This window comes from Trachypithecus francoisi, unplaced genomic scaffold (assembly GCF_009764315.1).
Source record: "Trachypithecus francoisi isolate TF-2019V2 unplaced genomic scaffold, Tfra_2.0 Lachesis_group14, whole genome shotgun sequence".
Taxonomy (NCBI): domain Eukaryota; kingdom Metazoa; phylum Chordata; class Mammalia; order Primates; family Cercopithecidae; genus Trachypithecus; species Trachypithecus francoisi.
This window is the reverse complement of record NW_022681459.1, coordinates 24,144,756-24,162,180: the sequence shown is the minus strand read 5'-3', so window position 1 is coordinate 24,162,180 and position 17,425 is coordinate 24,144,756.

Genomic DNA, 17,425 nt, shown 5'->3' with positions numbered 1-17,425 from the left:
ATCCACTGAATCTTCAGGTACGCTTGGACCGGCCTTGCCTTCGGTGCTGGACAGCGGGCTCCCGGACGCCCAGTCTCCAGGATTCGAACGCGTGGGGAAGCGGGTGGGGTGGGCCGCGGCTACCCTTCCAGGAGACAGAAGGCCAGGGATGGAACCGAGCAAGAGGGGTGCTACGAGCACACCCTTCCCACCGTTGGCGGCCTTGGAAAGTATGCGAATTTTTAATGAAGCCGGGAGCGGCAGGCTTCTCCTTCGGTTAGCCCCAATCAGGCTTAGAAAGCGCCTCCCCACCGGCGGGAGCGACATTGCCCGACCCTGGGGACACTTCCCCGGGCAAGCCTGGGCCGCGGGGGTCGCTGGAGCTCCGCTGCCACCATCACCAGCTCACGGCCAGGGTGGGAGGAAAGCGGTTTCACGGGTAGTGCACTGCGACGGAACGCCAAAGGCGCTGGAGGGCCGCGGGCCTGGACCCCCGGGCTCCTCAGGGGTAATTACTTTATATACTTTAAGTTACTGTGGTGCATGTTAAAAAATCGAAGAACTAGGCCGGGCGCGGTGGCTCACACCTGTAATCTCAGCACTTTGGGAGACGGAGGCAGACGGATCACTTGAAGTCAGGAGTTCGAAATCAGTCTGGCCAATATGGTGAAATCCAGTCTCTACTAAAAATACAAAAATTAGCTGGGCGTGGTGGCAGGCGCCTGTAATCCCAGCTATTTGGGAGGCTGAGGCAGGAGAATCGCTTGAACCTGGGAGGCGGAGGTTGCGGTGAGTCGAGAGTGTACCACTGCACTCCAGCCTGGGAGACAGCGAGATTCCCTTACAAAAAAAAAAAAAAAAAAAAAATCGAAGAAACTTCGGCAAGGCGCAGTGGCTTATGCCTGTAATCTCAGCACTTTGGGAGACGGAGGCAGACGGATCACTTGAAGTCAGGAGTTCGAAATCAGTCTGGCCAATATGGTGAAATCCAGTCTCTACTAAAAATACAAAAATTAGCTGGGCGTGGTGGCAGGCGCCTGTAATCCCAGCTATTTGGGAGGCTGAGGCAGGAGAATCGCTTGAACCTGGGAGGCGGAGGTTGCGGTGAGTCGAGAGTGTACCACTGCACTCCAGCCTGGGAGACAGCGAGATTCCCTTACAAAAAAAAAAAAAAAAAAAAAAATCGAAGAAACTTCGGCAAGGCGCAGTGGCTTATGCCTGTAATCTCAGCACTTTGGGAGGCCCAGGCGGGTGGATCACTTGAAGTCGGGAGTTCCAGACCAGCCTGGCCAACATGATGAAACCCCGTATCTACTAAGAAAATTAAAAAAAAAAATAGCTGGGCGTGGTGGCGGGCGCCTGTAATCCCAGCTACTGGGGAGGCTGAGGCAGGAGAATCGCTTGAACCCGGGGGGCAGAGGTTGCAGTGAGCCGAGATCACGCCAGTGCACTCTAGCCTGGGCAACAAGAACCAGACTCAGTCTAAAAAAAAACAAAAAATCGAAGAACTTCAGAGATTAAAATGTTTTCACATTTTTTCATTAAGATTCTGAGCAACAATAATTAAATCTAAATAAAGGCAAAAATTTAAGAGGGGGGAATTAATGGGAGGAGGTTAGAAGGAGGTAAAGAACATTAGTGGACCAGGTTGCAACAATAAGGTACCATATTTAATCTAAATGCAGAACAGGGTTTTACAAGAACACTAGGCAGGGGCAGTGGCTCACTCCTGTAATCCATGCACTTTGGGAAGCAGAAGCGGGCAGATCACTTGAGGTCAAAATTTCCAGACCAGCCTGGCCAATGTGGTGAAACCCCGTCTCTACAAAAATACAAAAATTAGCCAGGCATGGTGGAGTGTGCTTGTGGTCCCAGCTACTCAGGAGGCTGAGGTGGGAGGATTACCTGAGCTCGGGGAAGTCAAGGCTGCAGTAAGACATGATCACGCCACTGCAGCCCAGCCCGGGCCAGAGAGTGAGACGCTGTTATTTTTCTCAAATATATATATATAATTTTTTTAAAAAGAAAAGAAAATGAAAGAACATTGGGCAACCGGGTGCAGAAGGGGTGTTTTCATTGTGTTTGTTTTTTAAGACAGAGTCTTGCTCTGTTGCCCAGGCTGGAGTACAGTGGCATGATCACTGCTCACTGCAACCTCGACCTTCCAGGTTCAAATGATCCTCCCACCTCAGCCTCCCAAGTAGCTAGGACTACAGGTGTGCACCACCATGCCTGGCTTAGTGTGAATGTTTTTAAACAAGTGTCTTCTAGGTAGTTGGTGGCAATGCAATGAAAAAGTTTGATAAGGTGCATCATGTGCCATAAAAATATTCACCCAGGCCGGGTGTGGTGATACATGCCTGTGGTCCCAGCTACCCAGGAGGCTGAGGTGGGAGGACTGTTTGAGCCCAGGAGTTGCAGGCTGTAGTGAGCCATGATCATGCCACTGCACTCCAGCCTGGGCAACAGAGCCAGACCCTAAGATCCTATCTCAAAAAAAGCACAACGACAATGAAAGTTCACCTTTTGTCCCAGTGATTCTACTTGTGTCTATACTATAGAAGTATTTTGAAATGGGAATGAAGATGTATTTAATCAGAGAGCGCTGCTTACACTGTTGAAAAACTATGTCCAAAAATATGGCAATGATTAAATAAATGATGGTACAATAGTATGCAGCTAATAAAAATATGTTTACAGAGTTTTGAAAAGCATGGGGAAAAACATGGCACAATGTGAAAAGAATGAAACTGTTGCCTAGGATGTAAACTACATTCAAAGGCTGCAAATAAAACAGAAGTGCCTGCTGAGTGCTGACATTACTAAAGATTTGGAGGGGCTTTAAAACTTGTTTTCTAAATGTTCAACAATGAATATATTACTTTTTATTATGGTAAAAGGTACATAACATAAAATTTACCATTTTAACCATTTTCAAATGTACAATTCAGTGGCAGTAAGTCCACTCACATCGTTGTGCATCTCCAATACCCCGATCTCCAGAACTTTTTCGTCATCCCATACTAAAACTCCGTACTCGTGAAACAGTAACTCCTCATTCCCCACCCCCTGCCATCGGTAACCACCATCCCGCTTTCTGTATCTATACATTTGACCATTCCAGGCACCTCACAGAAGTAGAAACATTTGGTCTTTTCTGGAGCATGCATTAATTTATAATCCTCCCTCAAACCCTGCAAATCAGGCATTATCCTCAGTTTACTAAGAAACTGGAGTTCGCAGAGGTTAAGTAACTGGTACAAAGAAGCAGGACTTGAGTTCCTGTCAGGTACCTGGGCTGTGGAAAGTGAATGCCACAGCCTGGTGCCATGACTCACCCCTGTATTCCCAGCACTTTGGAAGTCCAAGATGGGTGGATCGTGAGGTCAGGAGTTCAAGACCAGCCTGGCCAACACAGTGAAACCCCGTCTCTACTAAAAATAAAAAAATTACCTGAGTGTGGTGGCACACATCTGTAGTCTCAGCTACTCAGAGGGCTGAGGCAGGAGGATCACTTGAACCTGGGAGGCGGAGGTTGCAGTGAGCCGAGACTGTACCTTTGCCCTCCAGCCTGGGCGACAGAGTGAGACTCCATCTCAAAAAAAAAGAAAAGAAAAGAAAGAAAGTGAGCACGACTAAAAATAAATTTGAGGGGCTGGGCGTGTGTCACGCCAGTAATCCCAGCACTTTGGGAGGCCGAGGCAGGTGGATCACATTAGGTCAGGAGTTTGAGAACTGCCCAGGCCAACATGGTGAAACCCCATCACTACTAAAAAAAAAAAAAAAAAAAAAAAAAAAAAAAAAAAAAATTAGCCGGGCGTGGTGGTGGGCACTTGTAATCCTAGCTACTCCGGAGGCCGAGGCAGGAGAATCGCTCGAACCCGGGAGGTGGAAGTTGCAGTGAGCCAAGGTTGCGCCACTATACACCAGCCCAAATGACAGAGTGAGACTCTGTCTCAGAAAAATAAATATAAAATAAAATAAATTTAAATTTAAAGAGCAAAACGACCAAACTCAGCACCTGCAGGCAGTAGACACTCTATTTTCTCTTATTTTTGTTTTTCCTTCGGCCAAGTACGCTATAAGACCACCATGGCCAAAGCTGGGACAATTTGAGCAACAAAATAAAGTAGTATCTGTTTATAGCTCGAGGTATAAAATAAATACTCTTGAGCTTATATTGATATCAGTAAATATTGAATAAATGAAAATACGGGGAGAATAGACAAATTTCCTTAGTAGAAGAATTCCAAATAATTTATGTGGATAATCTGTCCTCAGGGAGGTAGAATGTAGCTACAGATACCATAATTAAAATCCATAACTATGCATGTTTTTGTTGAAAATGTGTTTAATGAAAAATAAATTTACTGGTAATGTAAAATGAGGGTTTTTTGTTTGTTTGTTTTTTAGTTTTTCTTTCTGCAGGTGGAGGAATTAAAATACGGTGAATGAAATAAAATGGCCATTGAAGTAGTTGGGAATTCAAAGACCTTTTGTGTTACCAGGTATTTTCAACTATTTCTTAAACTTTATTTGGGTCCATGGAAGACCTTTGTGATAGAGGAAGTAATTTGGGGAAGGGGCAGAAATCTAAAGAAACTTAATTAGGCCCCTGGCTTTATAAACTGGGAAAAATTGCTGAAGGTCACTGTGTGAAACCCTCCCTTCCCGGGAGTTAAATAAAATGGAGATTCTATTTCTTTCCCTGCTATCTTTAATTAAAAATTCTTTTTCATATGCTGACTCTCCATTGTTGCCTGGAAACAAAAAGTAAAGATGTCAGCCCTGAAGTTTTCCGGTCTGCCTAGGAGGAGGATCCTGAAACTCAGAACATCTAAGAGGTCAGAATATTTTTACATAAACAGTGCTGAAGACAAGCAGGGAAATGGTAATTTCCTTTTCTTCTGTTCAGTCAGACCGTATTTCCTGTTATCTGCTCCTAAGTGTTCTGCACCTCTTAAAGCTCTTTTAGAAGCTACAAGAGGTTGTTATTGCTTTTGATGTTGTTATTTTCTAAAATATTTAAGACCAAAAAAGGATATTTGTATATTTATTCTGTGGGAATAAGATATATATTTGTTTTGGGATTTTTTTTTAAGTTTTTTGTTTGTTTGTTTTGTTTTGTTTTGTTTGAGATGGAGTCTCATTCTGTCACTCAGGCTAGAGTGCAGTGGCGTGATCTTGGCTCACGGCAACCTCTGCCTCCCGGGTTCAAGCAATTCTTGTGCCTCAGCCTCCCAAGTAGCTGGGATTACAGGGGTGTGCCACCACACCCAGGTAATTTTTGTATTTTTAGTAGAGATGGGGTTTCATCATGTTGGCTAGGCTGGTCTCAAACTCCTAACCTCAAGTGATCTGCCCGACTTGGCCTCCCAAAATGCTGGGATTACAGGTGTGAGCCACCATGCCCAGCCAAAAGTTATTTATTTTTATATTTTGCAATTACGGTAAAATACACATAACATAGAATTTAACATCTTTACCACTTGAGGCGCACAGTTTAGTGGCATTAGGTACAATGATGCTGCTGTGCTTCCATCACCACCATCTATCCAGAGAACTCTTCATCTTGCAAAGCTGAAACTCTTCAACAGTAACTTCCCACTTCCCCCTTTGCCAGGCCCTGGCAGCCACCATTCTTTCTGTCCTCATGAGTTTGACTATTACAGGTACCTCATGTAAGTGGAATCTGTGAGTATTTGCCTTTCTTGGATGATTTATTTCACTCAGCATAGTACCCATAAGGTTCATCCATATTGTAGTATAGCTCAGAATTTCTTTTCTTTTTCAGGCTGAATAATATTCCCTTGTGTGCAGAGACCACATTTTGTTTATCCGTTCATCGTCAGTAGATGGACACTTGAGTGGCTTCCACCTTCCGGCTGTTGTGAATAATACGCTATGAACACCGTTCCTTCAAGCATCTGCTGTCAGTTCTCTTGGATATATTCTCAGAAATGGAATTGTGAGGTGAAATATATCTGTTTTTGAATCCTTATGTTAAGGCCCAAGTTTGCTTTTGAAAAAAAAAAAAAAAAAGACCAGACTCGGTGGCTCACGCCTGTAATTCCAGCACTTTGGGAGGCTGGGGCAGGAGGATCACCTAAGGTTGGGAATTCGAGACCAGCCTGACCAACATAGAGAAACCTGTCTCTACTAAAAATACAAAATTAGCTGGGCACGGTGGCGCATGCCTGTAATCTCGGCTACTCGGGAGGCTAAGGCAGGAGAATCGCTTGAACCTGTGGGTGGAGGTTGTGGTGAGCCAAGATTGCGCCATTGCACTCTAGCCTGAGCAACAAGAGCAAGACTCTGTCTCAAAAAAAAGAAAAGAAAAAAGTTAATTATCTGGGCATGTTGGCGTGGGCCTGTAATCCCAGCTACTTGGGAGGCTGAGGCAGGAGAATCTCTTGAACTTGGCAGGCAGAGGTTGCAGTGAGCTGAGATCACGCCACTGCACTCCAGCCTGGCAGCAGAGTGAGACTCCATCTCAAAAAAAAAAAGGTAAACATGAAATTTGTATTCAAGGTGTGAAGGAAAATTGGAAACGTTTTGTAAAGAAGCTTTTCCGGCCCAGAGCAGTGGGGTGGCTCACACCTGTAATCCCAGCACTGTAGAAGGCCAAGGCTGGTGGATCACCTGAGGTCAGAAGTTCAAGACCAACCTGGCCAACATGGTGAAACCTCATCTCTACTAAAAATACAAAAATTAGCTGGGCGTGGTGGTGGGTGCCTGTAATCCCAGCTACTTGGGAGGCTGCAACAGAAGAATTACTTGAACATGGGAGGCGGAGGTTGCAATGAGCTGAGATCGTGCCATTGCACTCCAGCCTGGGCGACAAGAATACCAGAGTGAAACTCTGTCTCAAAAAAAAAAAAAAAGAAAAGAAAAAAGTTAATTATCTGGGCATGTTGGCGTGGGCCTGTAATCCCAGCTACTTGGGAGGCTGAGGCAGGAGAATCTCTTGAACTTGGCAGGCAGAGGTTGCAGTGAGCTGAGATCACGCCACTGCACTCCAGCCTGGCAGCAGAGTGAGACTCCATCTCAAAAAAAAAAAGGTAAACATGAAATTTGTATTCAAGGTGTGAAGGAAAATTGGAAACGTTTTGTAAAGAAGCTTTTCCGGCCCAGAGCAGTGGGGTGGCTCACACCTGTAATCCCAGCACTGTAGAAGGCCAAGGCTGGTGGATCACCTGAGGTCAGAAGTTCAAGACCAACCTGGCCAACATGGTGAAACCTCATCTCTACTAAAAATACAAAAATTAGCTGGGCGTGGTGGTGGGTGCCTGTAATCCCAGCTACTTGGGAGGCTGCAACAGAAGAATTACTTGAACATGGGAGGCGGAGGTTGCAATGAGCTGAGATCGTGCCATTGCACTCCAGCCTGGGCGACAAGAATACCAGAGTGAAACTCTGTCTCAAAAAAAAAAAAAAAAAAAAAGAAGAAGCAGCTTTTCTGCATTTAACCACGCCATGACTGATGTCTGGAAGCTGGAACCATCTACAGCCCTGGCTTTACCTCCCCTACCCTACTCCCCGCAGACTCCCTTCCCTCTGGACTGTTTCTGGCCTGGGAGCCTCCCAGGCACATTCATGTCTCAGGGTCCCTGCCTGCAACACTGTCCTTCCAGATGTCTGCATGGCCTGTCCCCTCACCTCCTTCAGGTCTGACTCCGATCCCCTCTGGGGATGACACCTTCCCTGGACACCCTTTTAAAGCCTCTCTCTCCTTCATACTCACAAAGACACATGCACCTTGGCATTCCCTAGCCTCCTTCCCTGCTTCAGTTTTCTCCATTACATTTAACATATTTTTCATATCTATACCTATCACCATAACACAGTTAACCGACTACTTCTTTTCTTTTTTTCTTTCTTTCTTTTCTGTTTTTCTTTTTTTTTTTTTTTAAGACAGTGTCTCACTCTGTTCCCTGGGCTGGAATGCAGTAGTGCAATCAGGGCTCACTGCAGCCTCAACCTCCTGGGCTCAAGTGATCCTCCTGCCTCAGCCTCCTGAGCAGCTGGGACTACAGGTGCCCACCACCACACCTGGCTAAGTTTTGAATTTGTTTGTAGAGAGGGGGTTTTGCCACATTGCCCAGGCTAGCCTGGAATTCCTAAGCTTTAGCAGTTCGCCCACCTGAGCCTCCCAAACTGCTAGGAGCACAGGCATGAGCCACTGTGCCTGTCCTAGTATCTCTTACCTATTTATTTTACTTGTTGTCTGCCTTTCCTAGGAGTGTGTCAGTTCCGTGAAGGCAGGGGCTTCCTCTGTTTCGGCACTGCTCAGCTAGCTTCAAAAGAAAATGGAGAAGTACTTTGGAGTTGTCCAATTTAATTATGTACTTTGAGCTAACACCCAACATAAGAAGACACGGAAAGCAGAAAGTTTTATCCACAGGTGGCACATGGTAAGTAGCAGAATCTCACCTCAGGCTGTCCCTGTAGCACACAGGATGTGGCCCTCCTACAGTGCGTTAAGCAGTGGCCCCCAAAAAGATATGTCTAAGCTCTGCCCCCCAGAACCTGGGAATGTGACCTTACTTGGGAAAAGGGGCTTTGCAGATGCAATTAAATTAGAGATCTCCTGGCCAGGAATGTTGGTACACAACTGTAGTACCAGTTACTTGCGAGGCTGAGGTGGAAGGATCACTTGAGCTCAGGGGTTGGAGGCTGCAGTGAGCTATGATCGCACCGCTGCACTCCAGCTTGGGAGATAAAGCAAGACCCTGTCACTAAAATAACAACAATAAGAAGCGGAAGGAGGAGAAAGAAAAGGAGGAGGAGAAGGAGGAGAAGGAGGTGGTAGCAGGGATCTTGAGAGGAGATCATTCTGGATTTAGGGTGTACTATAGATTGGATATTTCTCCCCTCCCAAACTGTTGTTCAAATTTAATTTCCAATGTAGTGGTATTGGAAGGTGGGGCCTTTAATAGGTGATTAGGCCATGAGAGTTCTGCCCTCATGGATGGGTTTAATGCCCTTAAAAAAAAGCCTGTCAGGAGTGGGTTCTCACTCTTCTACCTTTCTGCCTTGTAAGGAACAGCGTTCCTCCACTCTGGAGGATACAGTATTCAAGGCACCATCTTGGAAGCAGAGACCAGGCCCTCACCGGACACCAAAACTGCCAGTGCCTTGACCTTGGGCTTCCCAGCCTCCAGAACTGTATGAAATCCATTTCCGTTTTTTATCAATTACCTAGTCTCTGGCATTGTATTATAGCAGCACAAAATCGACCCACACAGGGTGGGACCTAAATCCAACGACAGGTGTCCTTATAAGAGAAAGGCGGAAGGAGATTCGAAACACAGAGACACACGGGGAAGAAAGCCTTGAGAAGACAGAGGCAGAGACTGGAGTGAAGCCTCTAGAAGCCAAGGCACACCAGATGCAAGGAGAGGGACAGGGGCAAGGGACAGATTCTCCCCGAGAGCCTCTGCAAGGAAACGACGCTGCAGGCACCTGGGTTTCAGACTTCAGCCCCAGAGCTGTGAGACGAGACACTGCTGTTGTTGTAAGCCGCCGAGTATGTGGTCATTTTTTTTTTAATTTTTGAGCTGGAGTTTCACTCTGTTGCCCAGACTGGTGTGCAGTGCTGTGGTCTCAGCTCACTGCAACCTCCCTCTCCCGGTTCAAGCGATTCTCCTGCCTCAGCCTCCTGAGTAGCTGGGACTGCAGGTGTGCACCACCACACCTGGCTATTTTTGCCTTTTCAGTAGAGACAGGGTTTCACCATATTGCCCAGGCTGGTCTCAAATTCCTGGCCTCAAGTGATCCACCCACCTCGGCCTCCCAAAATGCAGGGATTACAGGTGTGAGCCACTGCGCCTGGCCTGGTCCCTGAGTTTGTCAGTGTAATGAGATTCACTCTTCTAGTTGTGTTTATAAGAAAACAGAAGAAACTCCTATTCATTACATATTGCCTGGGCACATACATTGCCATGTGGGAAAAAAAAAATGGACGAAGCAAATCAGGGAAGCCAGGCCTGCAGATTTCAGAGCTAGAAGAGAACTTCAATCTCATTCCTGGTTCATCTCTTCATTTTGCAGACAAGATAATGGAAGCTCAGGCAGGGACATGTCTACTGCACTAATAATAGCTAATATAGTAACTATAACTTTAACATTTATAGAGCATGTACTGTGTGCCAGGGACTGTGGTTTATGGATATGAATTTACTCAGTCCTGACAATAAGCATGTAAGAGAGACAGTAGGTTATCCATACTTTTGAGGTGAGGAAACCGAGTCATAGAGAAGCTCAGTCATTACTTCAAAGTCACCCCGAAGATCAGGGGTGTGATGCGAAGCCAGCCAGGCTTACTGCAGAGTCTGGGACTTAACAAGCGTGCTCTACAGAAGACCAGACTCGTTCTGTAAGCTGTCAGGATTCATCTCACATCACAGGTACACTGGCTTTCTGGGGGAAAGATATGAAAGATAAATTGTAGATGGCCGACCAACCTAACTATTCATAGGCTGAGCAGCAGAGGCCACGGAGAAGGTGGCAAACACATGGTTAAAAAAATTATCCTCGGCCGGGCGCAGTGGCTCAAGCCTGTAATCCCAGCACTTTGGGAGGCCGAGACGGGCAGATCACGAGGTCAGGAGATCAAGACCATCCTGGCTAACAAGGTGAAACCCCGTCTCTACTAAAAAATACAAAAAGCTAGCCGGGCGAGGTGGCGGGGCCTGTAGTCCCAGCTACTCGGGAGGCTGAGGCAGGAGAATGGTGTGAACCCAGGAGGCGGAGCTTGCAGTGAGCTAAGATCCAGCCACTGCACTCCAGCCTGGGCAACAGAGTGAGACTCCGTCTCAAAAAAAAAAAAAAAAAAAAATCATCCTGGCTGGGTGTGGTGGCTGACGCCTGCAATCCCAGCACTTTGGAAGGCCAAGGCGGGTGGATCATGAGGTCAGGAGATTGAGACCTTCCTGGTCAACAGGGTGAAACTCTGTCTCTACCAAAAATACAAAAATTAGCCAGGCGTGGTGGTGCACGCCTGTAATCCCAGCTACTCAGGAGGCTGAGGCAGGAGAATCGCTTGAACCCGGGAGGCGGAGGTTGCAGTGAGCCAAGATCGTGCCACTGCACTACTCTAGCCTGGGCAACAGAGCAAGACTCAGTCTCAAAACAAAACAAAACAAAACAAAAAACAGTCATCCTATGTCATCTCTCAATTCATAGAGAATGGGCTGTGAGAAAGATGCGGAACTCATTTTTTTCTTTTCTTTTCTTTTCTTTTTTTTTTGAGACAGGGTCTCACTCTGTCAGCCAGGTTAGAGTGCAGTGGCGTGATCACGGCTTACTGCAGCCTCGACCTCCTTGGCTCAAGTGATCCTCCCACCTCAGCCTCCCAAATAGCTGAGACCACAGGTATGTACCATCATGCCTACTTTTTAAATTTTCTGTAGAGATAGGGTCTCACTATATTGCCTCAGTTGGTCTCAAACTCCCAAACTCAATTGATCCTCCTGCATCAGCTTCCCAAAGTACTGGGATTACAGGTATGAGCCACCATGCTCCCGGCCTAGAACTCCTTTTGACCAATCCTGAATGAAAACTATTCAGGCTGTGGGTCACACTGAAACTCAGCTTCTGTTCTGATGAGTTGGAATTCAGACCCATCCAGTTTCCTCTGCCTCTCTGGGTTCTTATTGTGTTGAACACTATAGATAGTGTTTCCCTACCTATATTTTGCTCGCGGCTAGAGAAACATGAAGAATGTGAGGAAGAAAAAGCGGTGGTATCCTGGGCATCTAGGACTCCTAGAAATGTACAGGAATTCTTTTCTTTTCTTTTCTTTTTTTTTTTTTTGAGATGGAGTCTCGCTGTGTCGCCCAGGCTGGAGTGCAGTGGCTGGATCTCAGCTCACTGCAAGCTCCGCCTCCCGGGTTTACGCCATTCTCCTGCCTCAGCCTCCCGAGTAGCTGGGACTACAGGCGCCCGCCACCTCGCCCGGCTAGTTTTTTTTTGTATTTTTTAGTAGAGACGGGGTTTCACCTTGTTAGCCAGGATGGTCTCGATCTCCTGACCTCGTGATCCACCCATCTCGGCCTCCCAAAGTGCTGGGATTACAGGCTTGAGCCACCGCGCCCGGCTAGGAATTCTTTTCTAATGTTTGAAATAAACATGAGTAAATATGCCTAGCCCACTGCCCGTTTTCTGTGAGTAAATAACTGTTCATTTCTAGCCGTGGCCTATTTCACCCTTAGCTGTGTACTGACAGAACAATGTTGAGTACATAACAGGCAATGAGTACATTTTATATTCTTTATTTTATTTTATCTTTTTTATTTATTTTATTTTATTTTTCAAGACAGAGTCTTGCTCTGTTACCCAGAATGGAGTGCAGTGGCATGATTTCTGCTTACTGCAACCTCTGCCTCCTGGGTTCAAGTGATTCTCATGCCTTAACCTCCTGAGTAGCTGGGATTACAGGTGTGCATCACCACGTCGGCTAATTTTTGTAATTTTAATAGGGATGAGGTTTTACCTTATTGCCCAGGCTGGTCTCAAAATCCTAACCTCAAGAGATCCGCCTGCCTTGGCCTCCCAAAGTGCTGGGATTACAGGCATGAGTCACCTCGCCTGGCCAATAAATGCCTTTTAAATAAAAAAACTGTATTTTTAAAAAGTATTCATCTAACTTCCCAAGTAGAGTGGAAATCTACTTTTTACATTGTATTCCTAGAACCCAGAACAATCTCTGCGTATGACTGTGGCTGTAAGTTTGGCTATACCTGGGAGGCTGGAAAGTCTGAGATCGAGGTACCAGCAGATTCCATAGCCTGCTTTCCGGTTCATCGATGGTGCCTTCTCACTGTGTCCTCACGGGGTGGAAGGGCAGGCCCTGGGGCCTCTTCCAAAAGGGCACTAATTCCATTTATGAGGGCTCTACCCTCATGACCTAATCACCTCCCCAAAGCCCCACATCCTAATACCATCATATTGAGATTAGGCTTCAACAGATGAATTTCAGGGGAACACACATTTAATCTTGTCTTAGTTTGTTTTCTGTGGCTGTAACAGAATATCTAATGTTGGATCATTTATTTTTTAAAAAATATTTCTTTTTTTCTTTTTTTTGAGACAGTCTTGCTCTGTCTCCCAGGCTGGAGTGCAGTGGTGTGATCTCAGCTCACTGCAACCTCTGCCTCTTGGGTTCAAGCAATTCTTGTGCCTCAGTCTCCTGAACAGCTGGGATTATAGGTTCCCACCACCATGTCTGGCTAATTTTTTTTTTTTTTAGTAGAGATAGGGTTTCACCATGTTGGCCAGGCTGGTCTTGAACTCTTGACTTCAAGTGATCCATGCACCTCAGACTCCCAAAATGCTGGGATTACAAGTGTGAGCCCCCGTGCCTGGCCCTAGAAAATTATTTCTTGCAGATTTAGAGGCTGGGAGGTCCAAGAGCCTCTGGTGAGGGCCTTCTTACTACATCATAACATGGCAGAGAGCATCACATGGTCAGAAAGCAAGAGCATGGCCGTTCAGGTCTCTTCTTCTCTTTCTTTACTTTTTTGGAGATAGGGTCTCACTCTGTTGCCCAGGCTGGAGTGCAGTAGCATGATCATGACTCACTACAAGCTCAACCTGCTGGGCTCAAGGAATCCTTCCACCTCAGCCTCCCAAGTAGCTGGGACTACAGGCACACACCACAACATCTGGCTAATTTAAAGAAGTTATTTGTAGAGGTGGGGTCTCACTATATTGTCCAGGCTGGTAGGCTGGTCTTGACCTTCTGGGTTCAAGCAATTCTCCTGCCTCAGTCTCGAAAAGTGCTGGGATTACAGATGTGAGCCACTGTACCCAGACTCTTCCTTTTCTTATAAAGCCACCAGTTTCATCATAGGGGCCGCACCCTAATGAGCTTTTCTCTTTTTTTTTTTTTTTTGAGACAGAGTCTTGCTCTGTCACCCAGGCTAGAGTGCAGTGTCGTGATCTCGGCTCACTGCCACCTCTGCCCCGCAAGGTCCAAGAGATTCTCCTGCCTCAGCTTCCCGAGTAGCTGGGACTATAGGCATGCACCACCACGCCTGGCTAATTTTTTGTATTTTCAATGGAGAAGGGGTTTCACCATGTTGGCCAGGCTGGGCTCCAACTCCTGAACTCAGGTGATCTGCCCACCTCGGCCTCCCAAAGTACTGGGATTACAGGCATGAGCCACTGTGTCTGGCCGCTTTTTTTTTTTTAGACAGGGTCTCGCTCTGTCATCCAGAGCAGTGTAGTGGTGTGATCATGGCTTACTGCAGCCTTGACCTCTGGGGCTCAAATGATTCTCCCACCTCAGCCTCCCAAGTAGCTGGGGACTACAAGTGCATGCCACCATGCCCAGCCAGTTTTTAAATTTTTTTGTAGAGACTGGATATTGTTATGTTGTCCAGGCTGGTTTCAAATTCCTAGGCTCAAGTGATCCTCCTGCCTCAGCCTCCCAAAGTGCTGGGATTATAGGTGTGAGCCACTGTGCCTAGCTTAATGAATTTATTTAATCCTAATTACCCCTCAAAGACCCCATCTCCAAATACCATCAACATATGAATACAAGAATTAAGGCCTGGCATGGTGGCTCATGCCTGTAATCCCAGAACTTTGGGAGGCCGAGGTGGGTGGATCACCTGAGGTTAGGAGTTTGAGACCAGCCTGCCCAACATGGTGAAATCCAGTCTCTACAAAACTACAAAAAATTAGCTGGGCGTGGTGGCGAGTGCCTGTAATCCCAGCTACTCAGGAGGTTGAGGCAGGAGAATCGCTTGAACCCAGGAGGCAGAGGCTGCAGTGAGCCGAGATCATATCACTGCACTCCAGCCTGGGCAACAAGAGTGAAACTCTGTCTCAAAAAAAAAAAAAAAAAAAAAAAGAATTAAGTTTCCAAATTTGAGGGAGACATTCAAACCACAGTGAGTACATGGTACCCTCCTTTTCAGGATAAGAGCTAAACATCCAACACCGCACTTTTGCTCACATCCTATTATGAACTTGGTCACAAGGCCACACGGAATAGCAAGGGAGGCTGGGAAGTATAGTGGTTATTCTGGAGTACACTGCAGCCAGCTGAAAATTCTATATTTAGGTGTTTGTTTGTTTGTTTGTTTTAGAAAGAGTCTCACTCTGTTGCCCAGGCTGGAGTACAGTGGTGCCATCTTGGCTCACTGTGGTGGGCACCTGTAGTCCCAGCTACTGGGGAGGCTGAGGCAGGAGAATGGCGTGAACCTGGGAGGCGGAGCTTGCAGTGAGCAGAGATCGTGCCACTGCACTCCAGCCTGGGCGACAGGGCAAGACTCTGTCTCAAAACAAAACACAAAAATAGACCGGGGGCATAGATGGATGTTTTTATGACTATAAGTTGAAATATTTACCATAGACAGAGCCAAAGGTTTTCACCAAACTGAACAGAAAGTAGCATTAGATTTGGTAAGCTATCGGATGGGGGGGTGGGGTGACTCACTCCTGGAATCCCAGCACTTTGGGAGGCCGAGATGGGCGGATCACCTGAGGTCGGGGGTTTGAGACCAGCCTAACATGGAGAAACCCATCTCTACTAAAAATACAAAATTAGCTGTGTGTGGTGGTGCACACCTGTAATCCCAACTACTCGTGAGGCTGAGAAGGGAGAATCGCTTGAACTCGGGAGGCAGAGGTTGCCTTGAACTGAGATTGCGCCATTGCACTCCAACCTGGGCAACAAGAGTGAAACCCCATCTCCAAAAAAAAAAAAGGTAAGTTTAGCAAACAACTCTAAAATGTTGTGCCAAGCATAAGGACATAGAAGAGAAAATCAAACTAGCCAGCCTATTGTCTGGAAAGCTGAAATATACATTATGATGTCCTTGTAAATTCCAAATCCAGGTCAATATAAAGGTCTAAAATGTAAGCAGCCTTCACAATATTTTATATGCCAAAAGCAAGTAGACACACCTATGTGACAAAAATTTCTTCTGTGACCCATTGATTTCAAGCAGCATGCACTTGATATGCAAGAAGTTCAGCTGTTTGTTTTTGTTTTTGTTTTTGTTTTGAGATGGAGTCTTGCTCTGTCGCCCAGACTGGAGTGCAGTGGTGCGATCTTGGCTCACTGCAACCTCCGCCTTCCTGGTTCAAGTGATTCTCCTGCCTCTGCTTCCTGAGTAGCTGGGATTACAGGCGTGTGCCACCACACCTGGCTAATTTTTGTATTTTTAGTAGAGACCGGGTTTCACTATGTTGGCCAGGCTGGCTTGAACCCTTGACTTCAAGTAATCCACTCACCTTGACCCCCCAAAGTGTTGGGGTTACAGGTGTGAGCCACGGCGCCTGGCCAGCTGGTCTTTTTTGGTGTGTAGATTTTTCTTGAAAACCTCTATTTCCAGCTCACTACCATCGTTGTTCCTTGCCTCATCATTTTACACCTGAATAGGGCCACAGCCTTCCCATTTGGGTCTCTCCTCCTTCTGATCTAGACTATACACTCCCTTCAGATGATTCTTCCTGATGCTACTTCCTGGCTCAAAACATCCAATGATTCCCCAATCAACTCTTAACCTCTTAGCTTAGCATTCCAGGATTTCCATAGTCACTTGTTAATCAGTAAATCCAAAGTGCCCGTCATTATAGGAAATCTGCTCTCTGGACATTCTCCTTACTTTTAATTTCATTTTATTAGTAGATCATGTGTTAACATGGTTCAAAAATAGAACAGCATAAAAAGTGATATGTGAAAAGTCCCCTTCCCTGCTGCCACCATTCCATTCCCCCATGTCTCCTCACTCTTAAAAGATTCTTGTGCATGCTGTAGGGTCCTTTATGTAGACATAAGCAAATACAGTTAGATTTTCTTTTTCTTTTTGTAGTGATGGGGGTCTTACTATGTTGCCCAGGCTGGACTAGAACTCTTGGGCTCAGGTGATCCTCCTGCCTTGGCCTCCCAAGCAGCTGAGACTATATGGGAAGATGCTACCACACCTGGCTAAATACAATTACTTCCTTTTTTTTTTTTTTTTCTGGAGACAAAGTTTCATTCTTGTTGCCCAGGCTGGAATGTAGTGGCACGATTCCAGCTCACTGCAACTTCTGCCTCCCAGATTCAAGCGATCCTCCTGTCTCAGCCTCCTGAGTAGCTGGGATTACAGGCGTGCACCACCACACTTGTCTAATTTTTGTATTTTTAGTAGAGACGGGTTTCACCACGTTGGCCAATCTGGTCTCAAACTCCTGACCTCAGATGATCTGCCCGCCTTGGCTTCCCAAAGTGCTAGGATTACAGGTGTGAGCCACCCCACCCGGCCGAAATACAGTTATATTATTTTCTTATCAACCTCCCTGCCTTTTACAGAAAAGGCAATGATTTGTTTTTCTAAGGCCACCAGAGCGGGCACAAAAGAACCAGCGAGTAGGCAAGTGTAGGAGCAAAACTGCAAGTTTATTTTGGTCACCTAAGGTGTGGGGAAGAGGTCTGTCGGCCTCCGGC